The 24,566-nt window shown below is 45.5% G+C and overlaps 1 protein-coding gene across 29 annotated transcripts in view; it reads left to right on the forward strand.

Moving 5' to 3' along the window:
- MAGI1 (membrane associated guanylate kinase, WW and PDZ domain containing 1) overlaps positions 1–24,566 on the forward strand; it is a 685,324-nt gene that overhangs the window by 6,713 nt on the left and 654,045 nt on the right. The window lies entirely within an intron of this gene.

Consider the following 24,566-nt stretch of genomic DNA (forward strand, 5'->3'; position numbering starts at 1 on the left):
ATGTGGCAGGAGGTAAGCTATAAATCAACTGGGTCTGAATCTAAAACCCATGCCCTAATTCCTGACCGATTGGGTCCTCTCGTGGGGTTCCCTGACCAGTGGCATTAGCATGGTGTGGGGGCTGGTTAGAGATGCACATTCCCGGGCCTCCCCCAGCTCTGCTGATTTGGACACTTGTGGGCTGTGGTGGTGCCTGGGGGATGTGTCACTGAGCTCTCAGGGAGTCTGGTGCTTTCTCAGTTTTGCGAGCCCCTGCCCTAGGGTAAAGACAGAAGTTGAGGCAATGACATCACATGAAACAGATGACCTGGCTCCCAGAGCAAGCCCTTGCCAGCTCATGCTGTCATCCCAGCGAGTCAGCCCCTGTGGGCCCAAGTGTCTTCACTCCAGACAGCAGTGGGCGTGCCGCCTCTCTTGTCCACAGGTGTGCAATGCTGCATTTCCCTGAATAACCCAGTCTGCAAAGGTTTTAAATGGTGTGACCGAAGTTTCCCAAACCGGTTTATTATGGTCATGCTTCCATATTTGTGTAGGTGAATTTTGCGGTTTTGCAAATGACCCAGGAACCAGACCTGTCTCTCTTCTTTTTTAAGGCAGAGAGGAGGCAATGCACAGGATACAATTTAAAAGCCAAAACACCACCACAGCTCCTTCCCTTACCGCAGTGAGGGTGTTGCGACCACATCCAGTTAAAGATACTTATTTGTTCCATTCTTTGGTTTTGCTTTGATGTCGTGTGTGTGTGTGTGTGTGTGTGTTTTGACCGGTTGGTACGTAGGACACAGCTCTGTAAAATAACTGTGTCCTTGCTATAAGCTACAGTGTTTTGTCTTTATCGGTTCCCCCCAGGCACTCGCAAGACTGCTTCTTTTCCAGGAAGTCTGTTCAGAGAGACTCATGGATTCCCTTGAAGAGCTCTTCCTGGTGTGATTCTATATGCACCAACAGCCGACTCTCGTAGCTGGGAAACCGTGATGAGTGGTATAGCTGGAGCTGGTTGGTTCTCCAGACCAAGTTTGAGCTGATCACAGCACATCACTGACTCCATATCACATAGTTCCCTGAGTCTTTGCGAGCCCTCTACCTGTATGTATGTATGTATGTATGTATATATATATTATTCACTATATATATATATATATATATATGAGTGATTTATTTGAAAGGCAGAATGACAGGGAGAGGGAGAGATAGATTTCGATCTCCCATCTGCTGGTTCGGTCCCCAAATGAGCTCAACAGCCTACTCCATTCAGTACTTCCACGTGGGTGGCAGGGACCCAGGTACTTGGTCAGTTGTCTGCCACTTCTAGCACATTGTAAGGAAGCCGGTTGGAAGCAGAGTGGCTGGGCTTTGAATCTGCGTTGTCATGTGGGAGAACTGTGTCTCAAGCATCAGGTGGGCCACAGTGTCCACCTCCCCGTTCTGTTTCTTTCAGAGCTTTGACACAGTCTTACATTATCTCCTGTTTCTTCTTTATCATCGGTCTCCTCTCCCACTGGAATGCAAGTTCCATGAGAACAAGAATCTAATCTCTTGTTCAGTTCTCTTATCTCCCAGTGTCTAAAATAGCTTTCAGCAAATAATAGATGCTCACTAAAATCAGTGGGATGCATGAATGATCATTTCATCGTTTCTTCTTACTGAGATGATAATTGCTGCTTGGCCGTGCAGTGTCTTTCTTCCTTTGCTGTAGTTCATCTTTACTTCTCATTTAAGATCCCAGGATCTTCACTTTCTCATCACCAGCTCCTCCAATTAGCTGACACCCTGTGTCTTATAATCATACTGGACTACAAATGACAGATATCTAGTGTTTCTGCCTACTGGCTGTACCTGAAGTTTAACAAATGGCTTTTGCAGTGTGAAATTTCAGAGTTCAGCAGGTAGGATGATGGAGGGATTTCTGTTTTATGTGAATGTGGCACCTGCTCTGTGTCAGGATTTCTAAGAGTGACAATCTCCCTCTGTTTTTGCAACATTGTCCATGTGTACAATTTTCTCAGCTAACAGTAAATGAATCCTTGCTACAGAAAGCAGTCATGTTTTAGTTCTCTTTCTAGATTGTGCTTTGTATTTATATGTCTTTTTAATTTAGACTTTTAAAAATCAATTAGTTTTTGTTCTTGGTGCCAAAAGACCACTCTCAAAGGAGTATTTTTAGGTTATGCTGTAGAACACTCCACAGCTTTTACAAAAAAAAAATAATGCAAGGACAGCCAATCCAACTGGTCCATTGTTTCCACAGTAAGCACCCTTTGCCACTGGCTGTGTTCTTTAAAAATAGATTAACTTGACCTTATGAGGCAATGGCATACGGTTGGCTCACTGCATGTGTTGGCATTCGTTACCCGGCTAGTTTTGGATGGCAGAATTGATGCTATCCACTAAGGGGAATTAAGTGGTTTATAAGAGAAAACATTCTGACATCTCCTTACCACAGGGGTTTACATGAAGGATGTTGCCTTATAAATGATGGTTATTTAATGCAAAACACCGCTGTCTGATGTTAGTGGTCTTTTCCTTGAGTTTGTATATACATGTAACGGGATATACTGATTTTGTATATACTGAGAATAAAGGCTGTCAAATTCGTTAAGGGCTGACATTCACATCCTCCCCCCAGAAAAGTAGGTTACTGCCTTCTTGCCTGTTTTTATGCAGCTCGTATGTGACATCTGTAACCTTGAACAATCCCTAGTAAATACTGGAGCTTTGCTGTACTGTGCCCCTATGGGTGTCAGCACGCATCGCTTATTTCTTGTGAATTCCTTTGTTGATTTTGCAGTTGAAACTCATCGATGTCAGGGACGTTCCCAGCATGGTGACTTCAGCCTTATAGTAAAGTGTCCTAGGAAGAGTCCAGCATGTTCTAGATGTCAGCGTTTCTGAGGGCATGGAGCAAAATTAGAAACTGTAATTTGGACAGTGTCTTTTATGATTAAATGGTCATCTTCTCTTCTTATAGCCTAGTAATTAATTAATGGAATAACTCATTATTTATAATCGTTTCTTTAGTCTCTGTATCAGAGTGAAAGTCAGAGTCCTTGCAGAAGCTCCCAAGGCCCTGTGATCTGTCCAAGGATATTATTTCTGTTTCCCTACCTGTGGCCTGCTGATCCCCACATACACATCTCACAGGCTCACTCCCTGGTGAAGGTCACGTCTTTGTCAAATGCAGCCTTCTCGCTGAGGCCTGCTCTGACCACGTAATTTAAAATCCTATCCCCACTGTCGTTTGCCATCCCCTGTTCCCCTCTTCTGCCTTCTTTCACTCCATTCCATGTAGACCAGTTCAGAATATGTAAGTTTTTGATTTTCTGTATCCCTCTAGAATATATATTCCCAGAGGGTAAGGTTGTTGTCTTTTTCCCCTGCTGTGTCTAAAGTACCAAGAACAGCGTCTGGCACGTGGTAATGGCTGAAGTTGTTGTTGACTGTCCATTGTCCAGACTCAGAGCTAGAAGGAATCTCCCCTCAGTTCATTTGCCTCTGGAAGTCACAGATTTGAAAGTCTCTTAAAATTAAGGTAATGTGAAATGGGTCACGTTAAGCTTTAGAAGAGTTTGAGGTTTGCAGTCTATGAGGCTTAATAGAGCTTAGCTGATTGATCCAGGAAAATTCTGTCTCAGAGATGCAAGATGGAGCAAGAGTGAGTGAGAGAGAAGAATGAGTTTCCGTGTTTCCATCTGCTGGTTCACTTCCCAGATGCCTACTATGGCCAGTGCTGTGGCACGCTGAAGCTAGGATCCAGGAGCTCCATCCAAATCTGCCACACAGTGGCAGCAGCCATCACCGTCGCCTCCCAGGGTGCGCATCAGCAGGAAGCTGGACTCCGGAATCAGGAATGGAGCCAGGCCTCCAAAGCAGGCTCTCTGATATGGGTTGTGGGTATCTTCAGTGAGGTGCTAACCGGCCCTTGATCCAGGAATGCTCTTCCAGACACTGAGCATTGTTGGCCTGCATCAGCTGGTCTTAATATGATGTATGGGTGTACTATAGTAAGAAGCTTGGGTCCTGTAAAGAAGAGGAGGGCAGAATCCATTGCAGTCTCCTTGGGGTTAGTGATGAAGGTCCCATGTAGCTTATAGTTCCAGTTCCTTGCATGGAAGAGGACCTTGACTTTTTTTTTTTTTTTTTTTTTTTTGACAGGCAGAGTGGACAGAGAGAGAGAGGGAGAAAGGGCTTCCTTTTTGCCGTTGGTTCACCCTCCAATGGCCGCCGTGGCTGGCGCGCTGTGGCCGGCGCACCGCGCTGATCCAAAGGCAGGAGCCAGGTGCTTATCCTGGTCTCCCATGGGATGCAGGGCCCAAGGACTGCACTCCCGGGCCACAGCAGAGAGCTGGCCTGGAAGAGGGGCAACTGGGACAGAATCTGGCGCCCTAACCGGGACTAGAACCTGGTGTGCCGGTGCTGCAGGTGGAGGATGAGCCGATTGAGCCGCAGCGCCGGCTGAGGACCTTGACTTTTAAGAGTTATTAAGTACCCTGATTTTGGGGTTACTTGGATTTGGAAAATGGCAGTAACGGGAGTTAGCAGGTGGTTGATCCCAGCAGGAGACTTGAGGCTATTCAGGTCACCATGAGGATCTTGTTGACTTATGCACAGCATCTCTAGCATAGCCAAATCACTGACCCCAATCCACTTTTAGTATGTCTGTCCTTTACCAACATCCTTGTCTTAGACTGAATCCCTAGAAGCAGACTCATGGTAAGGATTTGAACGCAAGCAGCTTATTTAGGAGGTGGTCCCAGAAAGCTCTAATAGAGGAAGGGGCAGGTGAGACGGGGAGGCCACGAGGCCAGCAGAGGTGCTTGAAAGAGCCGGTTGCTCCCCTGTGGGGGTGAGTATTGGGGTAGGGGGGAGTAATCCTTAGGGCAGTCCTGTGCTAAGCAGGTCAGGGAACTTTGCAGTCTTTGCAGACTTTGGAGAGGTTCTTCTGCCGCGTGGGTAGACTTCTATTACCATCTCCAGTATCCTGAGAGCCAGTTATGTAAGAGACATTCATGGCCACAGCTATGATCGCAGGAGGCATTTGTATGGGGCTTTAATGGGCTGCAGTTAGGTTTGCCACAGGAAGGCTCATCCTTTAGCCTGTTAAGAGACGGAATACAAGCCTTTCTTTACAGACAGTGGTGTGAGGGTGCAATTAAAAGGCGATTAGGCCCTGATTATAAACCATGTTTCAAAATTATTGCTATGTGCAATGTTAACCTGCCTGCAGTGCTGCTCATAAAATCATCCACAGATACCAGTTTATTGATGTGTTGTAGATTCAGATGTTAGACAAAGGCTGGCTTGAATTATGCAAACCTGGATGGCCTGGGGCAAGATGTCTTTGAGGCAGGATTTGCCCCCTCTGTAAATGGGGATAATAAAAATACTATTTTCTTCGGTAGTTGGAGAAATAAAATGAGAGTTAAGTAAATCAGACAGTGCGTGGCCTGGCGTAGGGTAAGCGCTCAGTAAACATTGCCCCGTGTTACTGCCTGAATGTTCCTTGTTTGAAAGCACGTGGGGGAAGAAGAAAGAATCTCTTGAGAGGTAGAGATTGTGCTACAGAGTTCTCCAGAGAGCTTTTCACAGCTAGAAAAAAAGCCCTTGTTTTTCCCGGTGTGATTCGGTTGCTGTCTTTTTAAAAGGCTGAGGCAGGGTTAGTTGAGACGCATTGGAAGGAAGCCTGTCGAACTCATCCTTGCTCTCCGTGGAGGTCTGAACCACCCCTCCTTCTCTCATGTTATCACTGGTGATGAATGGACTCTATTTTTTTTATTATTATTTTTTTATTTATCAGGTAGAGTCAGACAGTGAGAGAGAGAGAGACAGAGAGAAAGGTGTTCCTTCCGTTGGTTGACCCCCCAAACGGCCGCCAGGGCTGGAACTACGCCCATCTGAAGCCAGGAGCCAGGCGCTTCTTCCTAGTCTCCCACGGCGGGGTGCAGGGCCAAAGCACTTGGGCCATCCTCCACTGCCTTCCCGGGCCACAGCAGAAAACGCAGAGAGCTGGACCAGAACCCGGCGCCCGTATGGGATGCCGGCGCCACAGGCGGAGGATTAACCAAGTGGTGATCCACGGGCTCTGGCCCCTGACGGATGGACTCTAATGATGTTTCTTAGCTTCCAGGTCATGGCGGAGTGAGGAGGCAGGGCACGTTCTCTGATACTGGGGTGTCGCAGGCAAGCCAGGACCAGCCACGATGATCTTTGCCAGTGTGACACTGAGAATGTGCCCCTGTCTATAGCAAGCATTTTGAAACTGAACACGAATCTGGGTTTCCTGGGGCTATGTCTGACCTCCCAGATCAGGAACAGCTGGTGAGATAATTTGGAGTTAGGCTGCCGTGGTTCAAATCCAGGCTCTGCCATTTCCCAGCTGACCCCAATGGGCAGGTTGACCCCCCAGCACCTCACTCCTCCAGTTGAAAATGAGAAAACCATTTCCCTTGTAGGATGACTGTGAGGACCCAATGAGGCAATGTATGTAACACAGCACTGAGTTCTAAAGGATGGCTCGCAACTGGGGGTACTTTTGCCCCTTGGGGACATTTCACAATGTCTGGACACATTTTTGGTTGTCCTGGTTCAGGGATGGGGAGCTCTTGGCATCTTTTGAGTAGAGTTCAAGGATACCACTAGACAATGTTCAATGCCCAGCACCACCCCCACAACAGAAAATTATCCAGCTCCTGTAATGTTGAAGAACCAAGCCAAGGTTGAAGGATCCTGCTCAAGAGGCGTAACTCCATGGCTGAGACTGGGAATCTGAATTAGGGCTGGGAGATGCATAATCCTAGTGGTGATTTATTGATCTTCTGACATGTCATCAAGGCCCAAGTTTAGAGTTTTGCCTGGGAACATGATCCTATTCTCCTTTTAGCCGTGAGAAAGTTAGCTCGAATGGTCAGGTTATTCATCCTGACATGGGAGACTGGCACTCAGATCTGAAATTCTTATCCTTGCTTTATGTGTTAGAAGGATCTGACTCTGTAACATGGAGCCCTCATGTCCTTGGCACTGCCTAGGCCCATGTGGGTGCCTCTGTTGTAGGTTGGCCCTATTGCTGCCAGAGACAGGCCCATAGGCCTGGTGACTCCACTGAAGATAGTCCTAGAATCAGTTTGGAAGCAGATTTCTGAAGTATTTGCCAGGCAGGAAATAGTGTGCTGCTACATATTTTCAAGCAATTCTGCTTAATTGCTGCCTTCTCCCCTTCTCCTGTTCTTCCTGTCTGCTGCACCAGCCCCATGCGTCCCTTGCTCTCCTGTGCTCCCTCCATGTTTGGCATGCACGTCATTATTTCAGCAGTCACAGCAGTGCTTTGTAACCGTAGACTTACCCGCCTTTCACCTGTACAGCATCTTGTGTTTCTTGAGGCCAACGTTCCTGGATTTTTTTTTTTTTTTGTATTTTATTCAATTTATGTATTTCAGAGAAGGGAGCTCTTATCTTCTAGTTCACTTAATTCCTGCTAACAAAGGAATGGCTGGTGATGGGTGGCCATGGGTGGCAATGGGTCAGGACGAAAGGTTGCAGCTGGGTACTCCATCGAGGTGTCACATACTGGATGTCAGCACCCCAACTGCTGGAGCCATCTGTGCTACCTGCCAAGGTTCACATTAGCAGGAAGCTGGTGTCGAGAGTCGGAGCCATGTATCAAACCCAAGAATTCTGAAATGAGATGTCGGCGTCTGAACTGCTAGGCTAAATGCTTGACCTTTTTTTTTTTTTTAATATATTTTTGTAATCTCTGTCCTCTGTAGGTGCCCACGAATATCTGTTGAATTGAATCTTTTTGAGGGTAACGAGTAGGCATGATTTTTAAATAAAAAAAAGTTCTTGCCTAAGATCTTTGTTGGCTGGAAAATCCGTGTCTTATTTTTAAGGCATATTAAATATACTTAGCCATATGTCTGACTTTTCTGTAATGATTTAAGATGGTTGCCTGCCAGTTGTTGTAGCATTTTGAACTACAGAGAAAATATTGAGTTAATTGTGTTGAGGGTCTTTGAGGGCCTTTATCCTGCCCAGATGTGTGTGGTGGCTGAGCCTGTCATGGATGGAGTGCAGCCATGGCCGGTATCCCTTTGGCTTGTTTTAAATAGCCGCAGTGTCGTACCACCTGGATTCTTGGCCTCGCGTTAGGGCTCACATCTGATAGGCAGTTTGTTCATTTCCCCCTCCAACTATCAGCCTGTTGAAGTCTGTGTGACTTGGTTAAGAATCCAACGCTCGCGACCAAGTTGTTAAAAAATGCTCTAGTGTTGGAAAATGCATTTTTTTTCTGAATATAAAAAATACAGGCATCTTAATTTGAGTTTCTAACTTTTAAAAACTCAGGCAGTATTGTGACCTTATGGGACTATCCATTGCTTTCCAGAGTTGATCTCTGCTTCCATAGTTTATGTTTTTTTTTCTCATGAAATTAAGATCTTTTCCCCGTCTATAAATCAAGTACACAATACAGAAGGATGTAAATGTGGAAGGAAAATATATCCACATTGCCCATCATCCCAGCCCAGAGAAAAACATGTGCTAACACTCTATTTTTATCCAGAAATACTCACATACATACATATGCAAACTTGTAAATTTTTTGGGGGGTTATCTTGTTCTTATGAAAATGAGACTGGCTAGTATATGCTGTTTTGGTGGGTTTTTCTTTGTGTCTGACAATATATCATGGACTTTGAACATATTACATATAAATTGACTTTACCATTTCAATGGTGGTGGAACCTATTTTTAGTTGTTCTGTAATATTAAACCATGCTTTGAGGATAGCATTTAGATTGTTTTTAGTTCCTAATTTTATACAACATATTGATGAGTGTCTTGTACGTATATTTTAGTGAACATCTTCAGATGTTTTCTTTGGATAGATGTCTAGAAGTAGAGCTGTTGGCTTATATGAATTACATCATTTTAAAGCTTTTAATAGCCACCATCATATTGTCCTCCAGAGAATTTATCAATTTCTGTCCCTGCTGCCTGTATTTGTGAGTCCTGTGGGTTGTCATTTTCCTCACTTGTAACAGATAATACCTGCCACTCTGATGGTTTATTTATAGTGGTCATCATGAACTCAGAGACTGAGTAGGCTTTTAGAGGGCATTAGGGAGTGGGACGGTCTGGGCAAATTGGAAGCACTTGTCTTGTTCAAAGGGGAAAGTTGCCATTCTGCTTTAGTCTGTTGCTTCCATACATCGACATTGGCCAAGTGTTGCTAGTTCTTTCAAGGTTTTAAGAGAACTTAAGAGCTTAATTTTTTTTTTAACCAGGTTTGCCAATTTTTAAATGTTGGCTCAAAGTTCCTTGAGAAACTTGGGTGAACCAAACAAAACACATCTGGGAGCCATATTGGGTCTTTAGGTGACCAGCTTGTAACTTCTGGTTTATGTGTCTTTGTTACCTAATGTCTCTCACCTTTCATCTCATCTGCAACATATTCACTCTCAGGGCCAAGGATAGGGACTGACTCATAAGAGGGGCCAAGAAATGTGTGCGGAAATGAATCATGTGTTCTGGAAGTACTAGTCTGGTTTATCACTGTGCTCCATGTGGGTTTGTTGGAAGCTGATGGGGGATGGCTCCCTAGTTCCAGTTGTGAAGAGCTGAGGAAATAATCTGTTTTGACAAAATATTCTTTGAATATTTTGCTTTAGGATTCCCATTCTGCTGAGTCTTGGAATTGGGTGCAAAATCGTGTCTTGAAATTGATGTTCAGGGTCCGGCACTGTGGCATAGTAGGCTAAGCCTATGCCTGCAGCTCCGGTATCCCATATGGGCACTGGTTTAAGTCCTGGTTGCTCGTCTTTTAATCCAGCTCTCTGCTATGGTCTGGGAAAGCAGTGGAAGATGGCCCAAATTCTTGGGCCCCCACACCTGCATAGATCTAGAAGAAGCTCCTGGCTCCAGGCTTTGGATCAGCCCAGTTCTAGGGATCATAGCTGTTTGGGGAGTGAATCAGCAGATGGAAGACCTTTCTGTCTCTGTGAGTCTGCTTCTCAAATAAATAAAATGTTTAAAAAATTGCTGTTCATAGGAATATGCATTCTCTGTATGGGAATCAGATCAGATCTATTCTGTGCTCCGAGTTGATTTTAGTGTGAACTGTGCAGCCTTGCAAATAAAAGAGTAAATGAACTTTATGTATACCACGTAGGGAGATCTTAAATATAGAAGGAAAGTTCCTCATACTGCAAGTTGTTCAGACACTCTAGAGATGAATCAGGGCTGTGACCTTTATTGAAAGAGTAGGCGCTGTCAGAACGCTATGGACTTCTAAGGCTGGGTGTCTGTTCCTTAATGCCAGCATTACATGGTAGAATTTTGCATTTGAAAACCAGTGCAGCCCTTCTTGCTTTCCTGCCTGCATAATGGATTGTTCTGCATTGCATAATTCATGTCGGGCACTAGGTTTGCTGCACTGGGATCAGGAAAGGGACTTGAGTTATTCTGATGAGAAGTTTTGTCAATGTAGTTTTTCTACAAAGGAGCCAAGAAAGGAAAGCCCTCTATGAAATTAAAATTATAAAGTAGGCAGCAAAAGCATAGCTAACGTGCAGTTTAAATTTTCCTAGGTTTGGATTTGGGTTATTCATCTCCTTTCACCTTCTGGTCCCATTATCCCCCCTCTATATCCAATCAGAATGGAATATTCCTCTGGCCTGTCTAGGAATTCAAATTTTAGATAGGGTATTCTATATGTAATCCAGAACTTACGATGCAAGACAAAACTGAAGAGAGTTTCCAGGTTTAGATTCTTGTGTGTCCTGATCTACTTTCTTCATTATGTAAACCACTTTTGGGGTGCTAAGAAGTCCCCCAACTTGGCATAAAACCTGGCTTCTGCTGGCTACTTTAAAATGCTCAAGGTTTGAGATGAGGCATGGAAAGATAGGTTCTGTGGTCTTTTAGCTGGGCTGTCCTTGATAAAATTTCTGTGCTTTAGTCTTTGTTGAAGAGATGAGTCTAGCTGTGCCATGGTGCAGACCTGCAGTTAAACACCTGCTCAAGGTGTATGAGAACTGGCTGGTCTTCCTAGCCAACCCTGTGCAAACCTTTGGTGCAGGTGTAATAAATGCTGATGGTGTATGCCACTGAGGTTTGTGATTGTTACTGTGTAGCATCGTCACAGCAATAAGTAACCAAGGAAGTGGGAGTTCATGTCCATGTATCTGACACATGGCCTAAATTAAGGTCCGTTTGGGACTTGGACTCTTGAGTTTAGTGAGGCAGAGGTGGCAAGAAACCAGTCGTCATTCATTCCAGCCGAAGGACATCAGACCAGGCTGTTTCTGATAGCTGCTTCAGCGTTTCCCACATGGGTGCCGGAGCCCAAGCACTTGGCCATTTTCCGCTGCTTTTCCTAGGCGGTTAGTAGGGAGCAGGATCAGAAATGGGGCAGCCGGGACTCTAACCGGCACCCATATGGGATGCTGGCATCCCAGGAGGTAGGTTTTACTCACTGTATCTCAACTCCAGTTCTGAAAGAAGGCTTTTGAAAGCACAGTATGTTGATTTCTTTATGTATATATTTAAAGATTTTTATTTAGTTATTTGAGAGGTAGAGTTACAGACAAGAGAGGAAGAGACAGAGAGAAAGGTCCTCCATTCACTGGTTCACTCCCCTATGGCCGCAACGGCTGGAGCTGGGCCGATCTGAAGCCAGGAGCCAGGAGCTACTTCTGGGTCTCCCATGTGGGTGCAGGAGCCCAAGCACTTGGGCTATTTTCTACTGCTTTCCCAGGCCACAGCAGAGAGCTGGATTGGAAGAAGAGCAGACAGGACTAGAACTGGCACCCATATGGGATGCCTGCGCTGCAGGCAGAGGATTAGCCCACTGTGCCACAGCGCTGGCCCCGTTACTTTCAATTTTAATGTTTTATACCCATATCATTACTTGTAAGAGAAAAGTCAGGCAAATAAGATACCCAGAAAAGGAAAAATTCTTGTACGTGCTGCCTATTTATGTCTGTCTAACTCTCTGGGAACACAGGGCTGCCAGGAAGAAAGACCCTGTGTTGCTCAAGCAATGTGTATGTGTTTCTGTGACATCGCAGCTAAAAATGTAAGCTCAAGCTAGAAGCTAGTCTCTGAAATAAATTATCCCAAAGAAAGATAATTGTGAGAAGGCGGCATTAATGGGAATAGGATAGCTGGCTGTTACTCTTGGAGGTTTTTTTTTTTTTTTTTTTTTTTTTTTTTTTTTTTTTTTTTGGTGGAAGGAGCCTGTTGGTGGGGTTTAGTGAAGCAGAGTGAGTCACCCTCTGCCTGAAGTCCTGAGGGAGAAAAGGCTGCAGGGAAAATTTGTGCTCCTGTGCACCTGTTACCAGGCACTCACATTCACCTGATGGCTGCAAACAGATTGCAGGCAGAACTGCCTGGAGAAAATGATCAGCTCTGGAAACATTGGCTCACAAATTGGCTTGGGTAAAAGGAAGTGCATGAGAATTACCTAGGAGAATTGGCAAGTTACACGTGTCTGGGGGTGGCTTCATTAGTGAGTCCCACTCAGGCCTCCTCCCCAGCAGTCCTGAGGTCCCAGCTTCCAAGAATGGTTTTGGAATGGTTGATTCAGGGTTTTGCAGAATGTTCATTAATTAAGGGGATTCCTAGTCCTCAGGCCAGACTCATGGGTCAGAGTCCTGTGTGTGTGTGTGTGTGTTTTGGATAGGGGAAAGCCCTTTGAAGCCACGATATTTTAAGAAAAGTTCTGGCTAATTTTAGGAAGTCTGGAGTTTGAGGCTCTAGACTCTAAAATACTACTATTTTTCAAATGACTTCAACAGCTGGGGCTAGGGCTGGTCTAGGTGGAAGCCAAGAGCGAAACTCAGTCTCCCACTTGGCTGGCAGGGACACACCTACCTGAGCCATCACCTACTGCCCACCGGTCCAGGCACTACAAGAATCTAGAATCAGAAGCAGAGCTGAGATTGAACCCAGGCCCTCTGATATGGGATGTAGGCATTTGGGGTGGTGTCTTTTTTTTTTTTTTTTTTTAATTTTATTTTTTGACAGGCAGAGTGGACAGTGAGAGAGAGAGACAGAAAGGTCTTCCTTTGCCATTGGTTCACCCTCCAATGGCCGCCACGGCTGGTGCACTGCGGCTGGTGCACCGTGCTGATCCGAAGACAGCAGCCAGGTGCTTCTCCTGATCTCCCATGGGGTGCAGGGCCGAAGAACTTGGGCCATCCTCCACTGCACTCCCTGGCCACAGCAGAGAGCTGGCCTGGAAGAGGGGCAACCGGGACAGAATCTGGCGCCCCGACCGGGATTAGAACCTGGTGTGCCGGCGCTGCAGGTGGAGGATTAGCCTATTGAGCCATGGCGCCGGCCTTGGGGTGGTATCTTAACGAATGTACCAAAAAGCCCGCCACAGTCCTGGCTTTTTCAGTTCCAGTCACCTAATACCTAATTCCAGTTGCCCAGTCTGCCCTTGAATGAATATTAATTGGGGAAGTGGATCAAGAATAGAAATACAAGCTGAGTTATTTGAGCTATTTGTTTTAACAGTCCTAAATACTGTGTGTGCACGTGTGTATGTCATTTCCTTGTTGTAGGGCCCCCGAGGCAGACTCATAACCAATACCCAGGACATTTCCCTGTGTACCATACAGGAAAAACAGTGTTGACTATTGGGACATTTTGTGATGATGGAATATTGATCTACATCATCCAGTATTTTATCTATAAGCTGCATGTAGGGCTTGTACACTGGAAGTGTGGCTAGTGTGGTTGAGAAACTGAATTTTAAATTCGCTTTTCACATAGCCAGTTTAAATCAAAGTAGCCACATGTGGCTGGTATCCACCATATTGAACAGGACGGAAAACAGGACCATTGCAAGTGTTGAGGACAGGCACAGATCTTTAGTGTAACTTCTGATGAGGTTAGAGTGCCACTTGGGGTTGATGCTTCTTAACTTGGAAAACTTGGGATAGGTTGTGTTTTAGTGGCCTTTTTGTAACCAGTGCATTTGCCAATGAAGATGTTTTTGAGTTCAACATGGGGCAGGGTGCCGTTTCTCTTAAAGAAGGTAGTTTTTGTAGAGCAATTGTGCTCCATGAGGCTGGGGATGACATTTCTCCTGTTGACTGTCTCCAGCACCTTCTGCAATGGATGAAGGTAGTAGAAAGTCAGAAGATGATTGCAACATGAGTGTTTATGTAGGGAGGCTTTGAGCTATCCTAATGTTGTATCGCTTGACACTTTTGATTGCAGTTAATTAGAGAAAAAAAAAACAAGTGGCTTACGTGACAGGGAGATTAGCTAATGCACATAAGTTAGAATTTCAGCATGACAGTTTCAGGTAGTGTTTGATCAGGGTGATTTGCCCATCACCCATATGGTGCCCATACTCACTACCTGTGAGGGTAGAATCTGCCTATCTGTACGGCCAGCCTGGATTTTCTTGATTCTCCGTGCTGCTCTCTGCACTGTCCTGCCTTCAGCCTCATGAGGGCTTCTCTTGTTTGCAGATGGGTTACCGTGGCAAAAGAGATGATATGTCTTCTTATTCACAGCCAGAGAAGGAGAGACCCATGGGAAATGCCACGCGTGTGCTAAGTGGCTTAGTTCTGCAACCCACAGACCATTCAGTGAGGCTTAGACAAATGTGCCATTTGCAGGAGAGTGCCAGCATCCCTGGTCTGGGCTGTGTGATTGTTGCACAGTGCGGGAGAATGGGTTCCCTAAGGACCAAGTAGAGGCTGTTAAGAGGAGGGTTAAAAATTAGTAACACCTTCTATGTATTGACCCTTTGTGACCCCAGTCCTTGTCAGACTGTTTCCAAACATTACCTTATTTTTCTCCAGAACAGCTGTTCAGGTAGGGAGTATTTTAGTGATGGAGAAACCCAGACTTAGGGAGGGTCAGCAATTGGCTGTAGGTCAGCAGCTTGTAATCTGCTATTCTCTGGTTCTTGCTCCAGTGTAAGTAGCATTGAAGACTAGTGGTTTTCAGTGGGAGGGTGGTTACTTGAGGGCAGCGCCTGGACAGGTGAGCCGCACCTACATGTTTGGAATGAGTGAGTAGACCAGTCCGGGAGGCTGCCTTCTTAGGGTGGGTGGGTGCTTTCCCATGTGGAGAAGGCTCAAGGAAGACAGAAGAATTAGCCAGAATCTTTGGGCAGTGCTTAGGAACTCTGGAGACTCAGCCTGGGTTCCTAAAGGGTCCAGTGAGGAGTGACAAGAAGATAAGTTCTCATTGTGCCGGCAAAGCTCAACACAGAGCAGCTTGAAAGAGGGGAGTGGGGAGTAAGTAATTGGGATCAACTCATGCTGTGCAGGGTGAGGTGAGGGCATGAATCAGAAAACTGGTTAGAACCCTTTGCACTCACAATGCAGGGATGTACAGAGGGCCACCCTCCTTCTGAGGCCATCAAAGGTGGTGGCAGGTGCACGTGGAACCTAGACCACCAGGGGCTGTGGTCCCTGTGAGACAGGATAGCTTAGAGGTTGTAGTGGACTTCCATGGTGTGCAACCTTGAGTGCTCTCCTTAACCTCTCTGGGCCCCAGATTCCTCATCTTTAGTGAAAAAGAGAACAGTGTCTGGTTCTCAGTGCCTGGAGGTGACTGCAGAGCTCTGTGCTTTAGAGTTTTGGAGTGTCAGGGTTTAAATGTACCTGGTTGGATGATGGATAGGAGGAAGTCATCTTTGGTGGGGAGAAGGCATAGCCGAATGCTGTCCACCAGGCCCAAAGTCTTTGGAGGAGAAGAGTCTGCTCTTACAGTTCCTATGTGGTGGCAGCAGTTATACATATGGAAGTGTGCAAGGACTGTGTGTGTGTGTATTAGTGGTTAAGGGTGTTGTAGGCTTGTAAAAGAAAAGAACGCTAAATGCATGTGTGTTCACACACATGCACACCCCCCCACCAAAGTGTCCTTATCTTGTCCTGGTTTCATATATGTTTGTATGAAGCATATCCAGCAGTAATTACGGACCCTATCTCTGACCAAGATCAAAGGAGAAGTAAATGATTCTAAGATAATAAAGCAATTTGTAGCTATTAATGCCCTCAAAAGCAGTGACGCTGTTTGCTTATTTTTTTAATCATGTTGGTTCCTGACATTCTTATTATTTGACTGCTGTATCCTCTCCCCTTGTGGTTTTTTTTCTCATAAGTCTTTGTTTCTTTCCAAGGTTGGAAAGACTTCTAGCTCTCATCTGCTCGTCTTGTCATATCACTTACCTGTTGGGCTTCACATATGGGAGTGGAAATTGAGTGAGAAGGGCCCTGTTGCTGCTGATCCCATCAGAGAGTTTGGTTCTGTTCCTTTCAGCTCAGCTTCTCTCAGCAACGTGCACCTGTTTCTAAATCTTCAGCAGTAGGGGTGGGTGTGGGGCCTAGTTCTTAAGATACCATTTAGGGGCCAGCGCCGTGACTCAATAGGCTAATCCTCCGCCTGCGGCGCCGGCACACCGGGTTCTAGTCCCGGTTGGGGCGCTGGAGTCTGTCCCAGTTGCCCCTCTTCCAGGCCAGCTCTCTGCTGTGGCCCGGGAAGGCAGTGGAGGATGGCCCAAGTGCTTGGGCCCTGCACCTGCATGGGAGACCAGGAAAAGCACCTGGCTCCTGGCTTCGGAACAGCACGATGCGCCGGCTGCGGCAGCCATTGGAGGGTGAACCAACAGCAAAGGAAGACCTGTCTCTCTCTCTCACTGTCCACTTTGCCTGTCAAAACAAAAAACAAACAAACAAAAAAAAACCCACTTAGGATGCCCGCATCCTGTATCAGAGTGCCTGTTCGAGTCCTGTTCCAACTTCTTGCTGAGACACACAAGGAAAGGTTTTCCATCTGCTGGTTCACTCCCCAGATGGCTGCAACAGCTGGAGCTGAGCTGATCCAAAGCCAGGAGCCAGGAGCTTCTTCTAGGTCTCCCATGTTGGTGCAGGGGCCCAAGGATTTGGGTCATCTTCTCCTGATTTCCCAGTATGTAGCAAGAGTCGGATTGAAGAGGAGCAGCCAGGACTAGAACCAGCGACCATATGGGATGCCTGCACTGCAGGTGGAGGCTTAGCCCACCATAGCACAGCGCCGTCCTCTGTTGTAGCCATTTTTAAGTTTACTGATAGCATTAAGTGTATTCACATTGTTGTGTGACCATGCCAAGGTGCATCTCCAGAGCTTTGTCGTCTTTGCTAACTGAAACTCTATCCAATAGCAACTTGCCATGCTGCTTTCCTCCTAGTGTCTGGCAACCTCTAAGTTTGTGTTGTCTATGTATTTCACTTCTCTAGGAGTTTCATGTACGTACAATTTCATAGTGTTTCACTTTTTGAAATTGTTGCCTTTTTCTCTTAGCATAGTGTCTTCAGTATTCGTCCATGGTAGTGCCGGTGTTGTCACGCAGTGGGTTGAACTGCCGTTTGTGACATTGGCATTCCCATATGAACTCAGGTTAGAGTCTCAGCTGCTCTACTTCTGATCCAGCTCCCTGTTAATGTGCATGGGAAAGCAGCAAGGGAAGGCCCAAGTTCTTGCGCCCCTGCCACTCGTATTTGGGAGACCTTGGTGGAGTTCTGGGCTTCTGGCTTCGGATGGGCCCATCCCTGTCCATTGCAGCCATTTGGGGAGGGAACGAGCAATTGGAAGATATCTCTCTCTTTCTTTACCTTTTTCTCTCTGTTACTGCTTTCCAAATAAACAAATTTAAAAAAAGAAAATATTCAACCATGGTGTATCGTGTATCAGAATTTTCCACCTTTTTTTTTTGAAGTGAAGATGCATTTTATTTTTGTTTTAAAGATTTATTTATTTATTCAAAAGTCCATTACAGAGAGAGGGAGAGACAGAGAGAACTTCCATCCACTGATTCACCCCGCAACTGTCTGCAATGGCCAGGGTGGAGCCGGGACCTTCTTTCAGGTCTCCCAGGTGGGTAGCAGGGGCCCAAGCAGTTGGGCCATCTTCCATTGCTTTTGCCAGGTCAGTAGCAGGGAGCTGCATCAGAAGTGGAGCAGCTGGGACATGAACCATGCAATGTTGGCATTGCAGGCAGCAGCTTTACCTGCTATGCCACAACGCCAGCCCTGGAAGTCCCTTCCTTATTAAAGCACCATGATGTTTCACTGTATGGTAATGCCACATTTTGCTTATCCTTCATCTCTTGATGGGCATTTGGATTCTTTCCACCTGTTTCTGTTTGACCTTTGTCTTACCATGCCTCTTAGAAACAGTTGTCAGATTCTCTTAATGTCTTCACCTCCTCCCTTCCCTTTTCTTCTTTTCTTGCTTTGCCTGCAATTCTGGGGCCTTTTTGGAAGCACCTGCTTGCCTACTGTACTGTGTTCTGCAGGTGGGGTCTATATTGCCAGGGAAAGCTATACCAGGAAGGTTTCCTTGTTGTTTCTTTGGTACTTAGAGCAGTTTGCACAGGATGTGTGTTTGTCATCTGATCTTCAGTCTTCATTATCTTTCAGTGGGTCAGCCTTTCTTCCTTTCTGGGTTGGAAGCTACGTGCTCAGTAGTTGTGTGGCTAAGATTTGGGTTTCATGTAGTCCAGGTTCAAATTTAGACGTTGGGAACCTCATTCTGCTTCTGTGATATGGCAGTAAGAGTACCTGTCTTGTGTGGTTGTTGTATAAATGAAATGATTTAGTGGTCTGTTTGCATGGAACATAGAGCCAAGGCAACACTCAATGACTAATATTGATTATTGTGTGAAGTTTGTTGGTTTTCTTCCTTTGAATCTGATAACTTTTGATTTTAGGTCTGTGAAGGCACTGAATTGACTGTGTAATTGACTCAAAACACTTCTGTTTTACACTCTGGGGTTTATAATCTTTCTGGCACCACCACCGCCTCTGAGATTTTATGGAGCTGAATTTGTTGGATGGAATTACATGGAGCAGATTTGATAGAAACACATTCTAAGTATACCGTCTTTATGGTTCATGTTATTTCCCTTAGATCTCTTAAAGTCTGAATTTAGTCACCCTTCTCTGTAGGAAGCTACAAATGATGATAGGGCAATGAAATGATCCCCATGTCTTCAGTCTTCTAGAATGATTGATGTAAAGAGAGAAGGGTAGAAAATGCGTATGGACATTTTCCAGTAAACTGGCTGCCAGGGTCCTTGTCTGTCCTGTTCAGTTTTTCTTTCTGTCCATTGTTCTGGCTATGAATGGGATCAGAAGTCAGCCACTAGACTCTAACGTGCCAGCCCAGGGCCCTGTGGTCCGAGGACTTGTAGCCGTCTACTGTGGTGGTTGTACACAAGGCTCACCTTGGAATTGTTCCAGAAACTCTGCAGTGCCCAGCCCACGTCCCCTGCTTAGACTTAGTGTACCGCATGAGAGCTCTGTGACTGTGCCTTTGGACCCAGAGCTACAGTGTGAGGTCAGGTCTAGGATCCATTTGACTGCAAGAGGCCCGAGTTGAGCCTTGCCTAGAAAGCATGGCATTCTCGTACCACCCCCTATGCTGATTTATTTTGAGATAAATTATTTTTTATCATGGGGGGAGATCTGGTGGGTGTGGGTGAGTAAGATGTGGGGAATGGATGAGTGGTAAATGCTTTAAGTGGTAGGTTTTCCCTTCATGAGAATGCAGGCTACATAACTATAGAAGTATCTATGTGTGCTGTAAAACACTGTGTGGGCAGAACTAGGAGTTGCCTGTTCCTCTGTGTCTAATGTGATATTTGATGCCATGTGAGGTCACAGTTAAGGGGGTGCAGACTTCAGAGTAAGGCAGGTCTGGGTCTAAATCCTCTATCTACCACTGGCCTTGGTCTTGCCCATAATTTCCTTAATCCTCAGTTTCCTTGTCTGTAAAAATACCTTGCTCATATAATTGTGAGAATTAAATGGCATAATGCATGAGAAATAGTTGTCAAGTATGCCTAGTATGTAGTAAGCATTTTATATTAGATACTATTATTACTATTAATGTTTTTTGACCCATTGAGCGATTAATGAATGGCTATTTTAACAAACATATATAAAAGTGCTTCAAAAAGTTCTTGGAAGATGAGATTTAAAGATAAGTTTATGGGAGCAGGCATTTAGTATAGCAGTTAAGATGCCCTTGTCCCACGTTGGAGGACCTGGGTTTCACTCCTGGCTCCAGCTCATGACTCCAGCTTCCTGCTAGTATGGCCACTGAAAGGCAGCAGTGATGGCTCAAGTGGTAGAGTCCCTGCTTTGGCTCGAGCCCAGCCTCAGTCATTTGGAGAATTAGGCTGCAGATGGGAGCTCTCTGTTTGTCTCTATCTCTGTTTCTCTCTTCTCAAATAAATTTTAAAAAGTATGTTTTGGTACCAAAAGATTTTCAAATCTGTGCATAGCTTTTTATACTATGCATCTCCCATGAACTTGTTGAAACCTCTCATATTGTGATTTCTCTATCCAGAATAATAGACCAGTTACAGTTGAATGAAACATGACAGGGGATCTGTCCTGTTGCTAGTCAGTATTCAGTTACACTGCTACCAATTCTTGGTCTCGTATACGCACTTTGTACATTTGGTCACCTAATCTTCAAAATAGGCCTTGGAGTAGGTGTTACTCTAAGCCCCTACTTTACAGGTATGGATATCAGGGCCCGGAGTTTGGGGCAGGTGATTTGGTCCAAGTAAATGGTGGAGTTGGGAACCTGCCCTAGGTTTTGTTGATTCTGTACCTGTGTGTAGCCACTTGTCTCTGTTCCCACGATTTTGAGTTAGCCATGGACTCTGATTTGTGTTATAGGGTAGGTGTGGGTGTGGGGGTGTAACAGTGCTTAGGGCATTCCCAGGAGAGAGGATTATGGGAATATGATTTGTAGTCAGTTGAGCTCAGGACTGGCCTTTTGGAGGAGGTTGTATTTGTCATCAGTAGGACATTTATAGAGATGGAGTGAGATGTTGTTCTGAGTGGAGGGAACAGTAGGCGCAAGGGCCTGCAGGCAGGAGCATTCCAAGTGTGCCCTAGGCTTAGTGCACGTGGAGTTGAGGCAGCAGGCAAGGAGATAGTGGAATGAGCCACATGTTTCCTTTACCAGATGGGCAGAATTTCAGAAGCATACATTAGCTCTTTGTCCTGAGAAGATTTGATAAAGCCTTTTTGGAGAGTATTTGGCAAGAGTCCTTTGAGATTTGTAATGCTTTGGCCTAGCATTTCTACCGTGATAAACTTTTCTTTGGAAGTGTTCAAACTCAACAAAGATCTTTGTCATGTTCTATTCTCAAAAGCATTACTTGAAGACAAAAAATTGAGGTTGACATGGATGTGTTACAAGTGTTAATAGAATTACGATATCTCCCTGCAGTGGCATATTCTGTAGTCAGTTTAAAAAATGAGATAGATCTCTGTGCCCTGACATGTAAACAGATGATGATATATTATTATTTTTTCGTTTGAGAATCAGAGTGACAGAGAGAGAGAGAAAGAGAGAGAAAGAGAATGCAGATAGACTGATCTCTCATCCAGTGGCTCTGTCCTGAAATGCCCGTAATCATGGGGTCTGGGCCAGACTGAAATTGGGAGCTGGAAACTCAGTTCAGTCCAGGTCTTCCATGTGGGTGGCTGGGACCTAATTACTTGAGCCACCATCTGCTGCCTCCCAGAGTCTGCATTAGCAGAAATCTGATCAAACCCAGCATTCCGATGTGGAATGTGGGAGTCCTAACTGGAATCTTAAGTGGTAGACCGGGGCCAGCATTGTGGCATAGCAGGTAAAGCTGCCACCTGCGACACCGGCATCCCATTTGGGCACCAGTTGATGTCCTGACTGTTTCACTTCTGATCCAGCTCCATGATGATGATCTGGGGAAAGCAGTGGAAGGTGGTCCAAATGTGTGGACCCCTCCCAAACATGTGGGATACCAGAAGAAGCTCCTAGCTCCTGGCTTTGGCCTGGCCCAGCCATGGCCATTGTAGGCCTCTGTGGAGTGAACCAGCAAATACAAGATATTCTCTCTCTCTCTCTCTCTCTCTCTCTCTCTCTTTCTCTCTCTCTCTCTCTCTCTCCCCCCTCTCACTGTCTCTCTGTCTTACCCTCTCTCTCTGTAATTCCTTTAAATAATTAAATAAATTTTTAAAAAATTGTTAGATCAAACCCACCCAAATAAAAATATAGATTTAGCATCTATGGGATGGTCCTGTTAACATAATCACAACTGATCTGTTTGGGTGTGTCTGTGTGTGTCTTAAATGTAGAATGATCTGGAACAGTGTGGGTCCATTACCCATGGCTGCTCTGAGAGGGGCGACCATATGTCTCAGTTTGTTTGAGGAATATCTGGTTTACACCTGTTGTCCTGGTGAAACTCTAGTGTCTACTTTTCTCCTTCGGTGTCCTGGTTTAGATGGTGAATTATATGGTTACTCTGCAGTTTTCTGAGGACTGGAATTGAGGCAAGAGTAATGTGAAACTGAGCCTTCCACATGTCACTTGTTGGTGTAGTTTGTGGCAAGAAAGTATTATTTTTTTTGTACGGTAAATTGAGAATTGTGGCCCTAAAACTTTGATGTAATGGTTTACGGCTAAGCCACCATTGCATAGTTATTACTAAGGGAGAAATTGCCTTTTTTCTCTTTTTTGTCAGAAGTGCGAGCATCTGTTTTGTTCTTCTTACATCAACCTTTGATTAAATCATGGAAGATTTGCCTTGTCTTTGAAAGTGTGCCTTTGCCACCAAAGACTTAGTGGGAAATTTTGCATTTCCTTCTTTCATTTGGCTCCTACGTGGTTGAATAGAATTCTCCTTTGGGAAAACAACACACCTTTTTAAAAAATATAAAACTGTGGCCTTCCCCACCCCCAGGTTCCTCAAACATAAATTTAGACACAATGTGAGTCACAATTAATAAATGAGCTCCATGCAAACGACCTAGAGTGGGCTTTACCGCTGGCCGCGTTCCTCTTTTCTTTGCTTCCCGGTAAAATCCCAGAGGAAATGAGGATGGGTGGGAAATAACTAAAGTTAAAAAATAGCAGTGATTCAGATTTACCAGACGTCATGGGCACTTTGGATGTGTTGGGAGTGGACCTAGGTGATTTCGCATCTCTCACCTCTTTTGTGTTGTTGCTGACGCTCTTGAGAAGTGTTACCCTCATTTTATGTATCTGGAAACTAAGGCTCAGAGAAGCACCTGCTGAAGGCTCCTTTGTTTTGGGATTTTAGTGGGCTTTTTGCTACACCAGAGTCTTAACCTTGGCACTAATGACATTTGGAGCTAAGGAATTCTTTGTTGTTGGGGTCTTTGATGGGTGTTGTAAGACGTTTAGCTACATCCTTGGCCTCTATCCACTACATGCCGGTAACTCCTACGTCTCAGTACTCACAAGTTGTGACAACCAAAAAATGTCTGTAGACGTTGCCAGAAGTCTTCTAGGGGACAGAAGAGTCTCTGGTTGGGAGTGACTCTAGCATATCGAAATACAAGAACCACATTGCATCCGCACAAATCAGGAACTAAGAATAGGCGTCAGGAATGGGCATTTGGTGATGAAGACCCTGGCTGGGACTCCAGTGTCTCACGTTGCATACCTGAGTTTGGTTCCCACCTCCAGCTCTGGACTCCAGCTCCTTGCTGATGCAGAGCCTGGGATTCCCTCTTTCTTAGTGCAGCGTTTTTGTGAGGCTTCCTAGAAAGCAAGCCCAGAGATGGAGATTACCATATGGCAACCTAGAAAGCAAGTTGATGCTACCGAATGTGACAGTGAAAGAATTTCTTTGAGCCAGTGTGAGGATGGCCACCCGGAAACACATGTTCTGAGTGCTCAGAATAGGTGCTCCCAAGTGACGTCTGAGCGGTTTGAATGCATAGACCAAGGTGGAAAATAAAAGGAGGCGCTGAGGGGGCTGCCACACATTGAGTGTGACGGTTACATTGGTTAAGAATATCCTGAGCTGCTTCTCGTTCTCACTTACTTCATGCTGTAGTTTCCAAGAGAAATAGCACTAAGGGAGGACATGCACTTTCCCTGATCGATTTCAGAGGGCACATGCTTTCCTTGAGTTATTTGTTATCCAGCTGAGATCAGTGAGTCTGCAAGGATTAACCAATACTGTCGTGTCCTACATGAGTAGGGTCCCCTAACCTCATCCCCGCCCCCATCCAGGCCAGTGATTTCATTGAGCATCAATCTTGTGTAGTTTCAGATATTCCACACACACACACACACACATACACACACCCATGATTAGGATTTTTGTTGGGGAATGCTGTTGGGATCAGCCCCTTGGAGAAGTTGGTTTGTGAGCCACACTCTAGGAAGCAGCCACATTGAGATGGTTCGTCAGCGTTGTCCTGTGTTGAGAGGAGCGTGCTGGGCTTGTGGACCCTGGTGATAGCCAGGCTGCAGCTGGGCTGTCCCGGGAGGGGGTGTGACCTTAGGGAAGGTGGGTCCCTCTGTAGCCAAGGTAGGTCCTGACTAGGGGGGTGGGTCTTGGAGATGGATGGCACATTGTAGCACAGCATTCTGCATATGAGCTTGTGATGTATGTGTGTGTGTGTGTGTGTGTGTGATTAGTGCCACTTTATTCATTTGACAATCCACACATTTCTGGGACTTGGATGTGGACTTCAGCTCATGTTTGAGTAGCCCTCAAATCTGTATTTTTTCACGTTAGTTGC

Source organism: Oryctolagus cuniculus, chromosome 10 (assembly GCF_964237555.1).
Source record: "Oryctolagus cuniculus chromosome 10, mOryCun1.1, whole genome shotgun sequence".
In the NCBI taxonomy this organism is placed as follows: Eukaryota; Metazoa; Chordata; class Mammalia; order Lagomorpha; family Leporidae; genus Oryctolagus; species Oryctolagus cuniculus.